The 21,988-nt window shown below is 34.2% G+C and overlaps 1 protein-coding gene across 4 annotated transcripts in view; it reads right to left on the minus strand.

Annotated features, from left to right (window-relative positions):
* The window catches only part of LOC113497210 (nesprin-1-like), a 180,878-nt gene that overhangs the window by 111,984 nt on the left and 46,906 nt on the right, over positions 1 to 21,988 (minus strand). The window lies entirely within an intron of this gene.

Raw genomic sequence — 21,988 nt, forward strand, 5'->3', positions numbered from 1 at the left:
ATCGAGAAGTTCATATATTATTACTTTGCCTGAATTGAGGTCAAACCTGCGAGTTGTGCAAATAAATCACGCATAGAACCGCATGGCCACCGACATTATAGAAAAATCAATAAAACAATTTATGAAACGGGTAATTAAAAAGCAAACATCCAGTCCTAAACTAAATCAATAAATAAACCAAAGCTAATAACAGAAATTGAGCCAATTCAGAATAAGCTTGCAGCAAAATAATCAGAATTCTATTTCCAATTTATGAGTTCATAGACTCGGCCCTGCAGAACTAATATTTGGAGATTTCGTTATTAAGGATGTTGATGTTGATAGGCTAACAGTGTTAGCTAAATGTTTGTATGAAGCCGAGAATGCTCCCGTCAATGAAAACCAACTAATAAAGCTTAACTAGAACAGCAAAGACTTGAGTGAGAGTGTAGGAGATTTGAATCAAGATTGTAATGCCGGGTGAAAATTTGTTGATTTGTAGGCTTTGATTGAATTAATTTCTTTAACAAGTGATGTATCTGTAAAAGTAGAAGTAAGCGCGTGTGTACCTGTAACGTAGATTGTGTGTTGTTTCAAAGGTAAAATTTTGGACAAAGAATTTCCTTTGCGTTAAGTAAATCTGATTGTCTAAATACATGTCAAATGAACCAAATATAACTATACAATACACAAACAACCCATCATAAACAAAACGGAATGGAAGAACCAACAAAAATTCATGAAGCTATAGAAAGGAAATAAAGTCGGTGTAATATATTTGGACAATTTCCCTTAAACGCATGCCTGTTCCTGAAGGTATTCTGTCAATTATGAGTCACGCATCAGTCTATCACCGGGAGCAGGGGGGATCGCACGCATGGCACGGCCAGACACGGCCGATCTTACAGCTTAGATCAGGGTTGATAACCTTTGGCTTTCGTGATCGTAGTTTCGAATTTCTTACGCGTTTTGTCGAACAGTTTTGGGTTAGGAGGCATGAATTTGGATTAGGAAATTGGTCGGTTTGGAATTCTAATGTCTAAATTTCATGGGTAAAAAATTATGTGGATTATGGAAAACGACTTCACATTTTAAGCAAATAAGGCTTACTGTACTGTTTTAAATACCTATCTAAAGAAATATTTTGTTCAAGATACAAAATAGGTTCAAACAAAATTACAATCACAATAATTTTCATAGAATAATTTCTTAATATATTTGCAGCGCCTGGAAAAGGCCTGAACTTCGATTATATATATTTAACAACTGTACAACCTTAACATGCAAATAAACATTTTGAATTTTAAGAAATCAATACTATACCAAAAAAATCTACTAAAACTGATACATTTCTTTCGTTAAATACTAAACAGGAACAAAAACATAAGTTGTAACAAACAAAAAATTGGTAGGTAGACATTTAGAATTCGAATGTCATTTGAATATTCTTTCCATTCAAGTTCGCGTTTTCAGTAACCCTATATTTTACGATCAATTTCATAACAGCGATTGCGTGCCCGATAATTATTTGTGAACCCATATTTATCAGGAAGCATTTTTATTTCGTTTTCGGCATTATCTTGTGTATAATTTGGTATTGTTTATGTCAATATCGCATGACGTATCCTGGTTATGGCATTAACGGTATTGGGCATTCTTCCACCAACTGTGTTTGCTTGCGAGTATAAAAAACAAATGCAAATCTTTAAAATTACTTAAAGTGTATTCTAATTCTTTTCATGTGGTTCATGTAAAACCTAGTGTCAAAGATTTTAATCTGTTCGTATACCTCTGGCGTTGTTTTGACTGGACCTTAAAGGTTCTCAAGTGTTCTGGTTTCGTCATGTTTTCCTTCACCATTTTTAGCAAGTGATGCTTGATGCGCAATAAATTCTAAGAGACTTCGTTTGTTCGTGACCTTTGACTTGACAGGACCTCATTCATCACTGGTGTTAGCTGATTCAATTCAGGTATATTGAAATCTGTCAGTAAATATTACAGTTGCATCGCTTACAGCTGGCCGAAAAGTTTACGCAAGCATAGAAAACAAAACAAAGAAGATAAACGTACCTATATTTGAAATGAAACCTTTCGATTTTGTCGCGAACTCCGTTCTTTAGACCAAAATTTCTAATAATTTTGTTCATCTACTCGTACTGACCGTCCTCAATTAACATAACTCCTTAAAATACAACAACATCCTTATCATCTTTAAAGACAGCAGTAAAAGCATTAACAATACCTTCTAAAACATTAAAACCTCTTTTAATCTGTCTGTCGATTGCTAACAGACCTCATTAGTTTGCGGCCTGCGTTGTATGGCGTCACCCATTACTGCACCATTAGTTGTCACTATCTATGGGCTGCTATAAGTGGCCCTGACATTGTCTTGGTCAAGTAGATTGTGGTTCACTTTTGTTGGTGATGATTATGTAGACAAAGTGAAGGATTTTATGATGGAAGTCATTACCTAAAAGGGTGAAAATGGAAGCCTGTAACTGAGGCTCCGCTGTTTGTCCGTCTGTCGGTCCGTCACTAGGCTGTTTTTCATGAACCGTGATAGCTAAAAATAAAGATCGACGATAAGCAACAGCTGTAATCGTCATAAATATGATGCTTTTTTCGAGCGAAAAAATTACTTAGTATCATTATGGTGTAGAACATAAATATTATTAGAAATATATAAAGAACCTTAAAAAAGCATCTTAGCATAAGAAACTTAAATTGCCACCTAATTAACTTTAATGAACATACATTCATCAAAGCTGCACCAATAAATGAAATGTCAATTATTCTTTACAAGGTGACTTATACAAAAAAAAACACAATCAACACATAGACTTAGAATATACTAGTATGTATTCCTAGGCGCCTAGGACAAGGTGAACTCGGTAATCGAACGCTATACGCCTAAGACCATGTTCATAGTGACATGTCTCTTATTAAACTGTGTATTACTAGCTGTAGCGCGCGGGCCCGCTCGCTAAAAATGATCCTGCAAGACCATAAAATCGAGATAAAAACTATCCTATGTGTTAATCCAGGTTAAGAGCTACCTGTGTTCTAAGTTTCTTCTGAATCCGTTGAGTGGATTTTGCGTGAAAGAGGCATAAACATCCATACTTACTAACTTTCGCTTTTATAATATTAGTAAGATGAAATATAATAAGTGGAGATAATAATTAGCAACCTATTTATTGTCCTCCTGTTATAACACTCGTCTTCAGGACGTTTCTATAGACCATAAAATAAATTATTGATGTCGGCCAAGGTACTGATTGGTAAAAATCGTTCTGTATATGTCCAATGCCGCCATTGTCAAATTGTACATTCCTTAGCTTAAACATATAATTTTCTTTTTAGAGAGAAAATTGAGAGTATTTTTAAGTTGACACTAAATCTTATAGCTTTCAGAAAATATCTATTTTCCCGAATAAAATATTTAACTAATTTTAAAATAAAAACATCATAATTATACTGACCCACTTAATAGCAGAACTCAACTCCTACCATACCAGCAATAAATAAAAATAATGGCAACGGAAATCCATCTCGTTAGCAAAATAGTATCAAGAGTTGCCATGCGAAAAAAAAAACACGCCAATGAAAATGAAATGACGTCCAATGTGTTCGCACGTTTACCAACAGACGAAAACGAATCGGTGCCAAGGTCGCGCGATGTAAACACGAGATGAGTCTATTTCCAAGTCTTTCGCTATCACGACTACTGACAGGTGGCTTGAGGTCATGAGTTTAGCAGAAAAGAAGCTTGAAATAAAGTTAGCGTTTAAAGATGAGATGTTTAAAATAGATAGTTTTGCTTTGGCTCAACTTTTTGGATTACCAGAGTATTTTTTTTGTTAAAAATGTCATTTCCAAAAAAAGTTGATTGTGTTTGGGCATCGAGCTAGTTTCATGCAAATTAAATTATGGGTTTCCTAAAGAAAAGGCTTCGGGTTTCCTAAAAAAAATATTTTGATGCATTGTAAATTACGTTTAAGATAGTAGAAATATAACAATTTATAACGGTTCAGAACTCAAATCTGCTAGCTGCTATTTGATCTGCAATAGAAGACGTTCCTTCATTAAAGACCTTCCAATAATGAATGGAATTGACAGTATTTATGACAGTTAACGAGGGCTCAGAATATGAATTAAAGAAATCCGGTTAAACCAACAGTCTTTCAGCACCGAAGATATCAAAGATAACACATAAAGATTTTAAAATAAAAGATGATGACAGGGTTGTATCCAGCTAAAAATAAAAACAACGTCAGCGTCTCATAGCTTAATTAAAAGCCCTTTCATATCTCACTGAGTGTGATGTTTGTAATAAATAAAAATACAAATGTACAAGGCGACCACAAGACGATGATCTAATGGCAGCCTTGGCACGTTACAACCGGACAGCACTTATTAATATTATTATGTTTATAAGCTTGCGTTCTGTGATTAATTTTATCGAGTTTCGAAATCGTTATATTGTTGGTGGGTTTTGTGACCGTCTGATGATGATTTTTTTTTTCTTTATAACTATCCCCGTACTAAGGAATTTTATTCTTCTGTCGCGGGCGGTTTCTCTAACATTCAAGTCACATAATCAAAAAAAAACAGACTCGGGACAAACATTCGTGGATCACACAAACGCTTGTCTACGCAGAGATTGAACTCGCGAAACGTCACGCACAGTGGGGTTTAGCGTGGGAACTTTAAGCAGTCGGGTTTCCGTTTGAAGAGACCCAATAAATTAAGACGACCTTATTTTTTTATAAATAAACAACGGTTAAGTTAAAAGAAAGCCTTAAAGAGTTTTTCCGTGAAGCTCATTCACATTGAATAAGATGATAATATTATACTGTTTTGCTATATGAATCAGGATCTTCCTTCCTCTTTTACTCCATCAAGACCTTAAAGTCAACTTTTATTACAATTTATTGTTAAGGATAATTGTGTACTGGTGCAATTACTGCTAACCTCAGTTCTTTTACAGACATAAATATACCCCTTTTCTCTTACGGAAATTCTTTCACAATTTGCCACTACAGGAAAATCCATATAGCACTTCAGAATTCTTAAGAAACAGTGGTATGTTAATGTAAGATCTTAAAAATAAAAATCATCATCTCATAATCCGATAATCATTGAAGCAGTAATTTCTAATTTTAGATTAATGACCTCCATGGGATTCGTGAACGCTTTTTTGCAGATTAACAAAAGTAAAAGTTAACGAGTTTAAAATCGACGTCAGAATCTGAAGATCAAGTCACTTTGAACTTTGGTTACTGGTTCATCTCAATGTAATGTTTGAAGGCCGAATACTTCAAAGTTTCTATGGGCAAAAGAAAAGACACAACCATTGAACTTTACCTCTCCGAATCTTTTCCAAAATTCTCTAATGTTAACCTTAAAATGTATATCGATTTCAATCAAATTTGCCCATCGTGGGCAGTTCGATCCTAGTTGAAACATAGGATAGCCTACATCTCAATTAATAGTGGTAATATTATTTTCTACAAAGTATTTATCCATAATCTACTCTCCTGCTTACTACATGGACGACAGTCGCGGGCATCAGCTACTAAATTTATAATTTACATCGAACTAAAATCATCGAATCGTAAAATTAAAACGTCAACAGTTATCCAGTCTTCCTGAACATGATTTAAACAGTTGACGGCAGCAACGCCTACAACACCACAATAAATAACACTAGTGTCTGGAGACGCTCGATCACATGCTGGCCTACTGGGCCGCGGATAGCCGAGTGGTTGAAATCACCACGCCAAACCCACTGTGCGTGTCGTGTCGCGGGTTCGATCCCCGCGTAGGACAAGCATTTGTGTGATCCACAAATGCTTGTTCTGAGTCTGGGTGTCTTTGAGCTGATTGTATGTTTGTGAAACCCCCGCGATACAAGGATTAAATTCCTTAGTACGGGAGTCGTATTTTTATAATCATCTGTTTACAAAATATTCATTTATTGATATCTCGCGGTCTGACGCTCGGTACCTACTGAATTTCCAATTATTGTGTTGACAAAATGCTTAGGAGAATATGAATAGTGTAATTTTAATAGAATTCCATTCATTCATTGGCCATTATAAATAGCGGAATTGGGGCCTGGTATCATCTCGCGCCTCCCGGACCTCCACGGTCGTTAACGCCTATTACATCATAAAAGGAACTTAATCCATTGTTTCAATTGTAAGGTGTAAAAGATTTCCTAATTGATATGTGAGATTTTGTATTGTTTGTCGATGATGTAATATTGGATTGTGTCTTCGATTTTGGGACAAATGATTTGATGAGGCTGCAAGGATTTGTCATGACTAAGAAATTAAATCATGGATGGGAGAGCTTAAACTGACCTAGGCCTAACATAGACCGCGGCAGAAAAAAGTATTGTGGAGCACCACGGTATATTACACAGCGTTATGACAGTGGTAGGTATAGCAAACATTTAACAATAACGTGACATTAATTACCCCTTTTTTTGGTAAGGGGGTTGGGTGGTGGTTTGGTTTGGTGAATCCTCATGTACACACACTCTTTCGGGGAAGGAAATGAGTAGTGTCAGACTTTTACTGACTAAACCTGGACCGCCGTGCTACGTCATCCGCGTTTTTTGTGTCGGTGTATGGCAATGCGTTACAATCCTTCATACAAACATTGATCACCCCTGCCAGCTTCAAGATATTCAAACGTACGTCCCTCTATCACCATTTAAAATCAATTTCGCCCATAATTCGTGCATTTTGTGTAAATATTTTGCATTCCAAAATAAATTAACAACATCGCTCACCACAAGCTATATAAACTTGAATTTATATGAAGCATTCTATAATAACATGCCAATAATTTTAATACCCAATCGTTATTACGAAACGACAGCGGAGTCGTAAATAAACAACAAAACAGGTTTTTATCACAAATTGCAAATTGTGCACTTCGCCTCCTTGCCTTGTCCTTGGCAACAAACCTGTTACAGAGATTTTAGATATTTCAAACTTTATATTTTGGGTGGGGAATATTTATAGTTAGGTAAACATTTTGGATATGCAACGTATACATTTATATTGTTTTTTTAGTTTTTATTGACGACTCCCGTGGTCGAGTGGCGTACGCACCGGTTTCAAGGTGTCGCTAACTCTGAGGTCCCGGGTTCGATCCCCGGTCGGGTCAATGTAAAAAATCACATTTCTGCATTGTCTCGGGTCTGGGTGTTTGTGGTACCTTCGTTGTATCTGAATTCCATAACACAAGTGCTTTAGCAACTTACTTTGGGTTCAGAACAATGTATGTGATGTTGTCCGCATTTATTTATTTTATTTCCATCGTTAAGGAAAACGACAATTTCTGCCGAGCTTATAGCTTTACTAATTTTTTTAATTGCTCATTTACATTCATTTACCAAACTTACCTATGTATTTAATTGCGTCATCGTTTCAAAAACCTTTTATTATTAAGTACAACCGACCAACGTTTTAATATCACTTAAAAAACCTTAAACTTACATTGTATTTATTTTCTTGTAGTCTTAGCTACTCGTAATATCAAAAATACTCACCAACGTAATTCTGAATCAATACAAGGTCTTCTCAAATTAATAAAATGTTGATTGATTTTAAACAACACAGGAATGAATTACTCTCAAGAGCTTACAAAATAAATTTTCTGATTAAATACCATGTTGTTCCAGGAACTAATGGGCAACTAAAACAGATTGAACTTGCGAGATAGATGATGATAAATGATAAAACTCTTACGCGTCTGCTAGGCCACCCACGCCCTGCCATTGTTAGACTTTCTATTATAGGTAACGAGTAATGAGTTTTAACTCTGAGGTAATACCGACAATTATTCGTTTTTTTTTAAACATAGACGAATGATATAAAATTGAAATGCTTTAAGTCAAAAGGGAACTGTCTTTTTATTGTAAAGGCTCATATTTCAAATCAGTGAGTAGCAATAAGTTGTGAATTAGCATAATTTCATTAGCCATTTTGAAAGACAATTTATTTTATGTTTTCGTCATACGTTAAGTGCACCAGTCAATTAAATCAGTTTTAAATACATGAGACTTGTGACTGTATAATGGTATAGTTTCATTTTGAATTAAGATAGAGAGCTGTTTATTTACACTATGTTTATTTAATTGTAATATGGTGTATCTTGAAACTTTAAATTTTTAAAGCAGGAAATTTAAGACGATAGCGTATTGCTCAGTGTCTTATGCAATGCTTGCAAAATTGCAAATTGCGATAAGTGGATCGTTAGCCCCAAGTATCCTAAAAAATTCTAGATACAGTAACTGCTATAACATCTCTGAACTTCTTGTATAAATCAATTAGGAACGATGAAAGTTTCGCACATGACGCAATATATTTTAGTATTTTCCCCTAACCTTGTAGTATTTATTGTAACCTACATTTATTTATCTCTTGGCACTAACAAACATCTTATCACTTAAAAAATATATATATAAAAGGATGGTCTATAACAAGCAACAACTATGTTTGCAGCTAAAGCTACTAGCGCCCCGCCCGCGCCCGGGCTTTGCACGGGTGGACATTTCTTTTTTAAGCTTATTGTCCGGGATAAAATATAGCCTATACGGATTCGGAAGAATCCCTCGAAGTCATGGTAAAAGAACTTTTAAAATCGGTCCAATAGTTTTTGAGCCTTTTCAATACAAAAATACAAAGGTTTCCTCTTTATAATATTAGTATAGATATAGATTTATTACAGACTCTCTATAAAGATCATTTTCTAACTCAGATTGATATACTTACGCGTTTGTCATCAGCTGTCAAGAACAGTTTGTTTAGAAACGATATTTCTTAATGTTTATTTCTCATTTCCAAGAACAAAGCTATATCTAAATGAAATTAATTAAACCTTGTTGATCGTTAACGATGGATGTTAGAGTTCTACGAATTAAAGGATAGGCCAGCGAAAAAATCTAACATATTAATTAAAAGTTTTATGGTTTTAATTACATTTGAGTATTGACTAACACTTTCCTGTATGAAGCTCTATGCCTAGAAGTGGGAGGGGCCTTTACGCTGGTAATTATTTTCGATAGTAAATTGAAAAGAAAACCTATCATCGATTTACGAACATTTTGAACGTAAACCAACTTTTATCTAAGAATGTAATAAATTTCGATTACATGAATTCATGTTCATGTAAAATGTTTGTGACGTAGGTGAAAGGGAAATTCTTATTGTATAATGAAGAAATTAATTATTTTAAAGATATAAACTTTAACAATTTTTTTCCTGTGTTTTCTTCTTGTACGTTATTATTAACATATTGCACAATCAGCTGAACATGAACAGTTCATGCTTAAGGACTCCGGTTGTGTCCGAAACTAGTCGGGCGATACCGCTAAAATTATTACGCATGAGTAAACCGTTATTAAATAATTTAACAAGGTTATAGTTAACACAGTAGACACATCGTCATTTAAAAATAAAGTATCATTTTGTAAATCCAAAACATTTTTCTTTTTCAAACCGCCTTTTTTCAGACGACATTTTAACAGATACTGACTCTACGTCTTTTCAGCAGATATTTTGAAAAGCCTTGTTACAAAGATCCGTCTTAAAATTGGTCTCTCGCATAAACGTGTTGTTTTACACTTGGCCTTGACCAAAATTGTGATTGAAGTCAATTACTCGGTCAAATTGTTATTGATATTTTATGGTAATTGCGTTATGTAATAGCTGGTTACATTCGGTAATGGAATTTCTTGAAATAGTTTTTTTTTCACACGACGCCATCTAGTCTCAAACTAAGCAAAGCTTGTATTATGAGAACTAGACACCTGATAAACATACTTATATATTTCTAAATACATACATAATATAGATAAAATTACACCCAGACACAGAACAAATGATCGTGCTCATCACACAAACATCTGTCCTGGGTGGGAATCGAACCCACGACCTCCGGTATAGCAGTCAGGGCCACTAACCACCAGACCAACAGGCCAGTTGTAAACTGAATGGTAAGTTAAGATACTGATCTATGGCGATATTGATTATACAACGTTATTCGAATAGGCCAGTTTTTTTTTAATGGTCCTTGATATTCTAGTACCCTACATTGTTGTTTTTTCGGGGTGAAACTCTAACGACTTCAAACCATCTCAAGCACGGCAGTATAACACGTTACTATTTTTTTCAAATCGAGCAATTTTACAACTTCGCTATTCCACCAATACTCACAATAGTTAAGCAATATAAATCTTGATATACGATTTAAGAGGCATGGAATAGGTTAAACAAAATAGAAACTAAGAATCTTAAACGTTTTTTTACTTCTCATCAGCATCCACTTGATATATTATGAGGAATACGTTAACTTCCTACAAATAAAGCTGAATATACGCCATAATTAAAACATAGTCTGGTAGTAATCGGATTTTATTAGCGTATGGCGTACGACTCGTACGTGTAATGATGGCATGTCATGGCGGACGAACGTCTTTAACATAATCTGTTAATCGCCTTTACGTAATTATAATCTTACCGACGTCGACACATTTGATAGCCAGGGTGGTCCAAGGATTATACAACGAAAAAGTGGAGGAATGACACCAATATCCTGTCCAGAGAAAAACAATTAAGTATAATAAAAAAGGGGATGTTCTCAGTTCATATCGTACCCTTCTGTTAGTAACATTAACTTAATCCTTATTTATTGGATTCTGGATTTATTTTTAAGGTTTTTTACCTAAAGGGTAAGCAAAGGATATATTCATGTTGCTACAATAAATAAAATCAATTTTGATCGAAGCTAAGTTTGTTTTTCTTTATCAATATTGTACGTTATCCTTAATGTGGCACTTCTGACTCGCACTTCAACAATTTATTTCAAAATCGATCTACCTATCCTGAAAAATGTTCAACCTGATCTACCTGCTCGTATTCTACTGGCAACATGGCGATTATTAGCCTTATTATTTCTAGCTCAGCGGGTTTGGTATCGAGAAAACATCACCACCAAAACAAGAACAGTCGCAAAATAACACTAACTTATCAATTAATCGTCGTTCAAAGAATCTTGGACTATCCAATGACATCCCCGTAATATACCGATGTATTTTTTAATAAGAAAAAGGTTAATTAAACGAAATTCTTTATACATATGCTTATCGGAGTTAACAAACCAATAAGAACTCGTAGGTACATAAGTTATAAGGAGAAAACAGTAGCACATTGTTTGGGTTGAGTGTAGCGATGCGCTATCTGCGTAGCGGAGATGTATGAGCATTGCATGCATTGAACTCTGATTCATGATGCAGATGTTAATGTTCCTGAGTTAGACTAAACAGGGGCCGGCCGCCGTCGGCCTGCGCCAGATCGTCTGCGGGATTTGATCTGACTTGTGTAGGTATTATGTATAAAGTCTGATGTTGTGGAAGAATCTACTGGAAACTGACTGTATCTATGTATATATTTTTAAACACATTAGCAATTTTTACCCCTAAAACTTTTAAATGACTTGACTGATTTTGATCAAACATGTCTTTATGTCGGCATACTCAAAAATAATTTACCTTTAAAGCAAAACGAGCTTATTAGAAATAGCTTATAGGTGCTATGATGCTACAGACAAGCGCGTCAAACTCTTAACAATCCTTTGTTGAGTCGAGGATTAAAAATATTATAAACATATTGATAATAATAACTGATTTCTTTACTTAATTATAAAGACAACTTTTACAACAGCTCAGTTTGTGACGACTACCGATGCAACATTTCAGAAATTTGTTTTTTTTCGCAAAGAGTTTGGGTCTTAAACCACACTTAGATAATACATTAATGAATTCATAGATTTTATTGTTATTAATATTCAAATCTGTACATTCTGTAAACATGGTATCTAAAAATTCTCACCGTTAAATGTTATTAACATAATATCTCAAAATCTTTAACGTCATATCGTCTATATTAGAAGATTATCTATATTTATAATAGATAATGCTAAATTCGCATTATCTATAAGCAATAAAGATTAGATTTGTAGACACGATCGTGGAAACAACATCAGAAATAACGCTCGCTAAGTTTGTTTGGAGTTAGATAACTTAGATATGCGTTAATAATATCATGATTAGCATTTATATTTGGATCAACAAGTCTTCTTATCAAAAAAATATATTGAATATAATTTTATGCCAGAGATATTTATTTTAATAATAACGTTGATAATATGACATTGGCTTTTTGTGGTACCTACTTCACTCTCCCCTTTTCACTATTTAATAAAAATAACTCTATTCTTCATTACATCAGCTACCGGAAAATAAAAGTCCCGTTCATTTCAGAAGTTAGTCGGAACAAACAGACAGACAGACATCCGTATATATGTATATTATATAATCTGGTTATATTATACATGTATTGGTTATATTATATAATGTTCTAAGAACCCGAAAGTAAGATAGACACGGAAGCAACAACAACAAAAACTGTTAAGAACATAATTAATGTAATTAACGTTACTGCCTACATTGTTTTACATACCACCTACGCGCTTATTAGCGATCTATTCAAAAACCGATCGCGCCCAAACAGTACGAAAATAAAATACGTAGACAGACATGCATTCTCGGAAAACATTGACAGACAAAGATCACATACTTAATTAAGCAAACAAAATCAATTCGTCGCGATATTGTGAATTTCAATTTTAAATTCTAGTCAGCGTCCAAATATTGTTTGATGTCACATTCTATATAAAACTTTCTGTTATAAAAAATAGAGTCTGAATTTGATTGGATGTGAATTTGTATGGCAAGGCGACATGAGGTCACCGTGGCAAGTGGACATTTACGTAATGCATTAACATTGTAATGTGTATAACTGATACAGGACTTCTCGACTAGGTCACTGCTAAATGAAGTAGTAATCAATTGTTGTATCTGGATATTGATATATTTTGTTAAACGATATTGTTTTTTTTCGCCTAGACCACTGTGCCCGACTGCTAAGCAAAGATTCCACCGAATCCTTCCAAGATTCTCTATCCTGGGCGACGATCGATAACTTTAGAAACGGATATTTTTACTCGCTTATGCTAATTAAGAATCTCAGAAGTCAGAAATAATCACTGATCTCAGAAACGCCTGCTACAAATTGAAAAATATATCTTTTTGGAAAGTCCATTAAGGAGCATATTATTATACCAGACTAGTAAGTCCGTCTTCCTTTAAACAGAAAGGACTTGCGCTATATAATATCATGTTACGAACAATAATGCTAAAATACCACGGCAAAATAACTGGGTTTTAGCTGGTTAAAATAGAAGGTAAATAAGAAATCTATCAAGTAAATATTCACACGGCAATAAAATACTAAAATGACGACGCCATATGAATATTCTATTGTAAATGTTGTCATTATATTTACCTCGGCACGTGATAAGTGCCGTATAAGGAAAACTAATAACTATGGCGTTTCCGATGCATCTCGTTGTATTGATTCCCTTTTGAGTCTAGGCTAAAGGAAGATTGTTGTGTACGCTATGCTCTCATAAGGTTCAGGTGATGATAATGTTTCCACAAATAATATATTATGATATTCCAAATTTTTAATTTAACAGTCAGGGGTTCTAACCACTAGACCAACTACGCTACAACCATAAGTCAAGTGAGATGATGTGAAGGCAAAATTCGCCAATGATGGTCTGTAATCAAAAAATCTGAAATCTAATACATCTTTCTAAATACTTTTCTAACTCTAGGCTTAAGGCTTCAGTCCGTTACCGTAACCTCAACTTAAGTATTCCTAACCACCTTAAGAGCTGCTTAAATAAAATCAGAACATTATTTTTACGTTAGTAACTATAATTTTCAATACACACGGTCAATAATCAGGCCTTTGTTACTTGTATTCATATCTCTAAAATAGTATATCTCATCAGTAAGAAACACGCAAAAATCAACTATAACACTGAGAAATAGATCTCAAAATGATCTGTATTAACAAGAGGTCTGTGCCCTGCATTGAGACAATTACATACTGATACGCGAATATTTATTACTCTGTTTTATTTATCATTTAAGCATAAATTTAATTTACATCGATTCAATGCAAATCTTTAGTTCAAGGTTTCTGATAAGAGGACAAATTATCAATGAACTGAGTGGAAATAGGTGGTGTTGCTTTCGCCCAAACGAATAAAACCTATTTTAATTATTTTTCCAACCAGAATTGGTCTAACTAGAAGGTGCAACGCTATGCAAGAGGTTATTATTTTACCCAGTAATGAACAAGCAACGTTGTCTCTCTTAAAATGAATAGGTATTCGTCACCGAAGGATCCCATGGAATTATAAAATCGTCAAGAAACATGTAATGATTTCAGAATATTATTTACAGTAAGAACTTTATGAAACGTTCAGATAATCAAAATGAGACATTGAAAACTAATGAACGGATTTCGCATCAGAAATGTAAGGGTTCGAAGTAATTTAACCGAAGTACAACCCGAAATCCGTTCAATTATTAGTTCTGAATTTCTGATTTTGATCTCTTACTATGACTATAATATTAAAAAGAAACCACAATAACCTCAATTTCCAACACCAATAAAGTACCTAAAATAAATTCAATAAAGACATTTACAACTATACAATGGCTCATTAACATTTCATTACACCAAGTCACCAATACATGGTATAAATGGGCGCCATTATCCTTAAACAACATTATGCAAGCTGACCACAGATATCTCTACATTCCATTTCTATCTTTCATTTTGAATTCCGAGCACAAAGCGTCTGGACCATGGACTTGTAAGGTCGAAAATTCACCACGAAACTAAAATAAACCTAACCCTTTTAAATATAAAGTCAGATTTTGCTTGTATAAAATAAATGCAGTACATTTTTGAAACGAAAGTGCAGCACGCAATAATATTGATCCTGTACCGTGATTAGTTGGTTCTTATTCTATTTCTAGTTCTTGGTTTAATCTGTATCAGGTTTTTCTCGTTCAATTCGAATTAGCAATGATGGTTAGTCTTTGCGGTTTACACACCATCGAGCTAAAGGCAAAGTCGCAACATAATAAGCAGTAAAGTGGTTTTATGTTAACAATTACAAGAGGACGTACAAAAAAAAACAGAAAAACGACTACCGCACTAAGAATCTCAATCTTTGTGGCGCGGGTTCCGCAAACGTTCAAACCATATCCACAAAGTCTCGGGACAATCATTTGTGGATCACACAGGATCGAAATCAATGCACGTCATTCACAGTGAGATATTCTAATGTCAAATAGATTTTACTACAATCTTAGGAGAGGTTTAAAAGGCGTATTTAAAAACAATACTACTATCTAACTTGGTACTATCAACCTAGGCAATGTAGGCAGTCTTCACAATAGGTTGTGCAATTTGTAAGTCACTAAAACAAAGTGCCTCTACACAACCACATTTCGACATGGATATAACGTCATATGAGGAAAAAAAGTCTGTTTGTCTACCTAGAATCGGGTTGTCGTAAATGTATAGTGCTTAAATTCGATTCATTTTGTTTAAATTATAATTTTTACAGCTTAGATTAAAATAATTTTCAACAAAAAGTTAATTGAAAATTTTGCTCAAAAAAACTTTTTTTTTTAAAGTACCTAAATGTCACTTATGATTTTGCTCGCCTGTTCTTCTCCATGACTTATATTTGACATGACTTATATGGAGTCACCATTTTTGTATTTAACGTTTCTTAAGCCTTATCTAAAGATTACTAGGAATACAAAACTTTTGATTTGATATTAATTTTGAATCAATTCAGACGTTTTCTCAGCACGTTCAAAATAAAAACGGTTACCATGACCATAATAGCTAGGTCTTTTAACATACCAGTCCTATTATAAATCTTTGTCCCAATATCATTTTCATCCAAAAGTCCCATATGTGTATCCAAATGAATCAAATAAGGCTACAACCAATTAAAATTCTCATATCATTAGGCACATACTGACAAACACAAAAAAGTAAAACTACGTACATAACCTCAATATTTACCCAGCACTCAAGGCTTAGCGCCGTCAGTAAAAACTTACAAAGTGACAGTCGTAACGTGATCCTTAAATTAACGAAAGCGTTTCGAACGCTGTCAGATAAGGTAATTATTTTTTGTGACATGATTCATGGTAGAGGCCAAAGGATGAGGAATGTCATTAGAGGCAATTTGTATTGTGACTTGTGAGTAACGTACTATGGTAAAAGGTTCTGACAAAAAAATGTGGAGGTATTCTAAGCCTTTATGACCAGATAGGGCAGGATTGAAGTTTGACAGTAGAATACGACAGACAGAAATATATGGGTCTTCGTTAATTCTTTTTAAGTAAATGATTTTGTATGTGGTAAACTTTCTGTTACTTTTTTAAGGATTTTAACAAACTCAATCTATGTCCCCTTGGATTGAACAGTTATAGACTTAATAAGATTTTTTCCATATGGGAATCGAATAAATGACGTGGCACGCTTCGATCATTAGCGTGATGAACACACTTATGTGCAGTCATTTGTTTTAATAGATATTCCATTAAGGTTTTTTTATGCTGGCTCAGGCAGTGTGTGGAAGGCAGAAGACTGAGGGTCGAGGTACAACTGAGGAAGGAATATGTCCAGCGGTGGGCCGCGATAACTGAGTTGATTTTTGGTTAAAAACGTCTCACAAAAAAACAAGGAATGTCAGAAAAATTAATAAAGATAGAAAATGAATCGATAAGTTTTTATTGATTCACCAAAATCGATGTATTTTTGCTAACATTGAAAAAAAACGTTACAGAATATTCTAGCTAACAAGTTATAACAAACAACAATATTTTATATTAAATTGCATAAAAAAGCACATAAAATATTATTAGATCATCATACTGCGAACCGGTTGGTTGCGCAACCGAGGTGAGGTCACCCTAAACGGTCGACGAATAACAAGTAAGAGTGGTTGGCGACAACCGAATTAAAGGATTACGGATGTTTACGATACGGACTATAGTTATTTTTTACTTAACGTTTTTTCTTGGTGGTGACGGATACTGTAAATCAGTATCTCGCAGGTAAGAGTAAAGTTTTAGAAGCCATGATTATAAACTGATCCTTCTGTGTATAAAATCAAACATATACGCTCCCTGTTTCGCTGTAGTCGGATTAAAAGACCGTGATTTAACTACAGGAATGACTTTACTTTTTTTGTTTATTGTTTAAAAAGTCCACTACCGCATTAAGGATTTTAGTCCTTGTGTTGCGGGGAGTTTCTCAAACATTCAAGTCACTTATATAAAGACACTCAGATACAAGACAAGCATTCGTGGATCACTCAAACGCTTGTCGTACGCGGGAATCGAACCTGCAACATGTCCCGCGTAGCCACGGATAGCCGAGAGGTTACTCGCCTATCCGTGCTATCAGATATTATTCGTAGAATACCTTATGTTATAGTTAATAACATTACATTTTGCTTTATTTACCTTTAAAGAACAACACATAACTCCTTTCAGAACACTCTTTAATATAATTATTTTTTGTAATGGACTCCTAAGCAGCACCAATATTAATATTATTAATCCATTATTAAATGATGTAACGGTTTACTCACGCGTATTTATCGGGGTAGCCCGACTAGTTACGGGCCCAACCGGAGACCTTAATCATGAGCAGACGCGGCGGGATCGCGAGTCGAATCGCAAAACTAGTCGGGCTACCCCGATAAATACGCGTGAGTAAACCGTTACATCATTTAATAATGAATCATTCTCACGACAGTTACTATCAAAATATTAATCCACCCCTGATCACATAAGTTTCAGACAGTTATCTCAAACTAATACCTGGCATATGTGATACGTAAATACTCAAATCGGCTGAATGCATACCTCTTATGACCTTGATTCCACTATATCTAATTACAATAACGTAACGAATTGTGTTTATTACATTTCTCGGTAACCGATAGTATACTTTTACATTTCCTAACACTCAAACCTTGCAAATAAACTTGTAGGCCAGTTATTAAATTAAAAGTGAAACAATTTATTCTCGGTATTCACTTGTTTTGACATATTTAAGTAAATTTTATTTAAAATCGAACGTGATACGATCGTATAGAATCTAAATCATATTATTTATATATATATCTAAGTTTGTAAATGTTTCAGTTTTGTGTCTAGAAATAAAATTGCTCATACAAATTATGTTTATTTATGACAGCCGGTTAGCTTAATCTATATCTATACTAATATATAAAGCTGAAGAGTTTGTTTGTTTGTTTGTTTGAACGCGCTAATCTCAGGAACTACTGGTCCAAACTGAAAAAATATTTTTGTCTTGAATAGACCATTCTTCGAGGAAGGCTTTATATTATAAACCATCACGCTGCGACTAATAGGAGCGAAGATACAATGGAAAATGTGAAAAAAACAGGGCAGGTATAAATCATAACTTATACCTTCTAACCACGGGGACGAAGTCGCGGGCAACAGCTAGTATAGTATAGCCTATAGGTAACCTGGGCCCCGATTCTTCTATGTAACATGGCATCTTCTATTTAATTGGCTTAAATTGAAAAACTCTTCATATTCTCTTAAGCATTTTGCCAGCACGATAATTGTAAATTATTACCTGTGTAATAATATTGACTATGAGCTTTCCGCACCGTACTGAATTTCCAAGCTTTTGTTACAATAAATGATTTTGATTTTTAAATTTGAATTTGATACTGACAAAATAATAACATTTTTTTATGGTACTTGTCAACATTTTTCAACTGGAACCAAAAAGCTAATTTAGCAAATCGTCCCATTCAACCTCGAATCTTTTAAACAGCAGAACGATCTGTAAATGTTAAACAGCCCTTAGCAAAGCCTTTCGACAAATTTATAATAGTTAGAACCCTTTTATCTTCCATAGATCAACTCCCACGCAAGTCTGGTACAGTTAGCAACAGAAGTCGCTATACTCAGATTTATAAAATACTAGTACTTCTTTTACGTTTCCGTACCCAACGGGTAGACCTGGAACATATTACTAAGGCTTCACTATCAGTCCGTCTTTCACCAGGCTGTATCTTATGATCCGTGATAGCTGAAGTTTTCTCCCAAGCTCTCTCGTAATAAATAATCAAATCTTTTCAGGTCGTAAATTTGATGGGTAAATTTTTGTTAAAAATTTTATTCTATAGTTTACTTGTGCTCATTAGATTTGTTTTAAAAGTACTCTTACCTCAATGAAGAAAGGAGAAAAAATATACATTGTTAAGGAAAAAAAGAAGTTTTCAAATAAATTTAAAAACTCGATAACAACATTAATTGTACTTTTGATTATAAAGTTTTAAAGTCTGATAATGGGAACCGACTTTTCTTGCTGGCTGTATCTACTTAATGGTTAAAACTAGCATTAAAAAGCGGGCAGACGTGCCCAAGGTCACGAGTTCCATTCTATGCAATTTACGGCGTAATGGTCCGTTTGACCGCGCCGTTGTAAAATATAGGTACGAGTGTTTACAGATTTAGCCGACTTCGATAAAGATGAAGGTTGTCAATTCGGTTAATGTCAAGATATGCTTTAGTGCGTTTTATGGAACATGTGCACAATGCTATTTGAACAATATATATGAGGAAATAAATAATTTCGGGACGTCCTTGTAACATTTGCAAAAGATACAGAAGTTCGGAACGAGGAAGGATATCTTTGCCCAGGAGTGGGATTTTACACAGGCTAAATTAAACTTCTGAAACCACTAGACTTCTATTACCGTAATTTAAAAAAACTACTTTCTTCCTTCTCTTCCATTCCCAGTTGCCTGCAGTTCGAATCTTGTCTCAGGACAGTTTTTTTCTTACATCATCATTTTTCTCTTTTCACATTTACCTCCATTTAAAAAAAATAAAGGATCGCAGTATTTGATCATACATCCGCATAAAAACATTATTCGTAATTATTAGTATCGGCGTACATGACATACCAATACAATTAATGCGGTAACCATGGCAACAATCAGAAACAAACACGATTAGGTCCACCCGTACGTGTTTATGTGGTTGTAAATAAAACAGTTACGCGGCCTATTTGCTGCTGTGATAAGAGGTGAACTCTGCAGGTTGTGCAATTATATGCTGTACTAATGTATTTTTTATTTTATTTATCTGTAAAACAATATAATATAGAATTATTTATCAATAATAGAAACTAAGACATTAAATTATTTTTATGAAGATTGTGAATAAAAATTAAATGTTATAAAAATTCCTATTATTAGAGAACATAATATATGAATAGAAAATAAATGGTCCTCGGCATAGAGTCACTTCGAGAATATAAAAGTCACTAACTTTAGTATTAAAGCATCTGAAGTACCTATTACTGCTCTACCTCCTTAACCTACTTATCATGTCATGGTTTACATCATACAGCCTTCCTCAATAAACGGGCCATCTCACACTGAAGGATGAGGAAAATGTAAAAACGATATATAAAAACTACAAATACATAATGCAGTAATCAGTCCAGACGATATTAACAACGTAGTAAAACAAATTACATAACAAAATGGTCCATCAATTCCTCCCGATCATTCCAACCTGGTTGAATTGAATGAGCAATTTGTTACAATTTATATGCCCACAGACCATGAACTAGCAACCTGTTTCTAAGTATAATGAACTATCAGAGAATAAGTACAAGGTGTGTCAAGGATGTAAGTACAGAAGCTTGTGTGATTTGAGCGTAATAGATTTTATAAGCAGTGTTTTGGATACTACGAGTATTAAGGTGATGTTTGTAGGAGAATTCTGGATTTAGCCGCTTTTAGGAGAATTGACTGCACGCATAGCCAAGTAGTTGAGGTTACCACGCCAAAATACAAGCGACGTGTCCCGGGTTAAAACACCGCGTAGTGCAAGAATTTGTGTGATACACGAATGCTTGTGAATTGAATGTTTGTGAAACCCCGCGATGAAAGGATTGAAGTAGTTAATCTTCATTAACGACTTCGTTAGTTATTAACGAAGTCGTTTAAAAAAAAGACAAAAACAATTTATTGATCACCACATAATTACAGGATTCGAAAAAGAAAAGTTATCACATGGTGATGTTATACAGACAGCAGCCAATATTTCATAATTAGTGCACACTAATTATGAAATATTGGCGGCTAAAGGGTCAGAATTTTTTTCCTTTTTTTTTTATTTCGTCAGCAGTCATTTTACACGCGTATACGAGTACGTATCCTCTCCACTGAGTGAGAGAAAAGATCTCTTTTTTACGTGTGCCGAACTCTTACTTAATTCTTATTCAAAAAAAATATTGCTTAAAACCGGACAGTAAAAGCCGTGGTTTTAAAACATGCATTGATATTTTGGGAGTATAACATAATGAAGGAGAACATTATTATGACGCAGTCACATCGGTATTTGCTATGGGTCGGCCCTCCCTTGTGCATTCCAATAAGGTCAATAAAGCAAGGTCACATTGTGTCATTTAAGGATACATCTGAATGTATCACCAAACCGCAAGATAACCTCAAAGAAAGATTTATATTTTACCTGAATTTACGTCTATTTTTTTAGAATTTATGCGTTATTACCTGAAAATGCAATCCAAAATTAGTTTTTATTCCGATCAATTCAAAAATAGTTCTAGATATATAGATTAAATAATGAATAATGCAATCTTATAGATATGGCGTTGATTTTTTCTGAAGCAGTTTCAAATTACGTACAATTTATTAGTTTGGTCTGAAGCCATTTATAGCAGCGCCGTATATTGCGCAACACCGGCTGGCCTTTACTTATCAAAGTATCTGCGAGTAGCTAAGCTTTAAATGCTGTTTATTTTCTTTAATTAACTACTCTGAACAAGTCAATGTTTATCTATTTAAATATGTAATACAGCGAAATGCTTGTCATAGAAACTAATGACTGGGATGATCACCTCCAGAAATGTTCTAGAACATCTATTTCGATAGATTTGAGTGACATTTTAGATTA

This window comes from Trichoplusia ni, chromosome 9, assembly GCF_003590095.1.
Source record: "Trichoplusia ni isolate ovarian cell line Hi5 chromosome 9, tn1, whole genome shotgun sequence".
Lineage (NCBI taxonomy): Eukaryota > Metazoa > Arthropoda > Insecta > Lepidoptera > Noctuidae > Trichoplusia > Trichoplusia ni.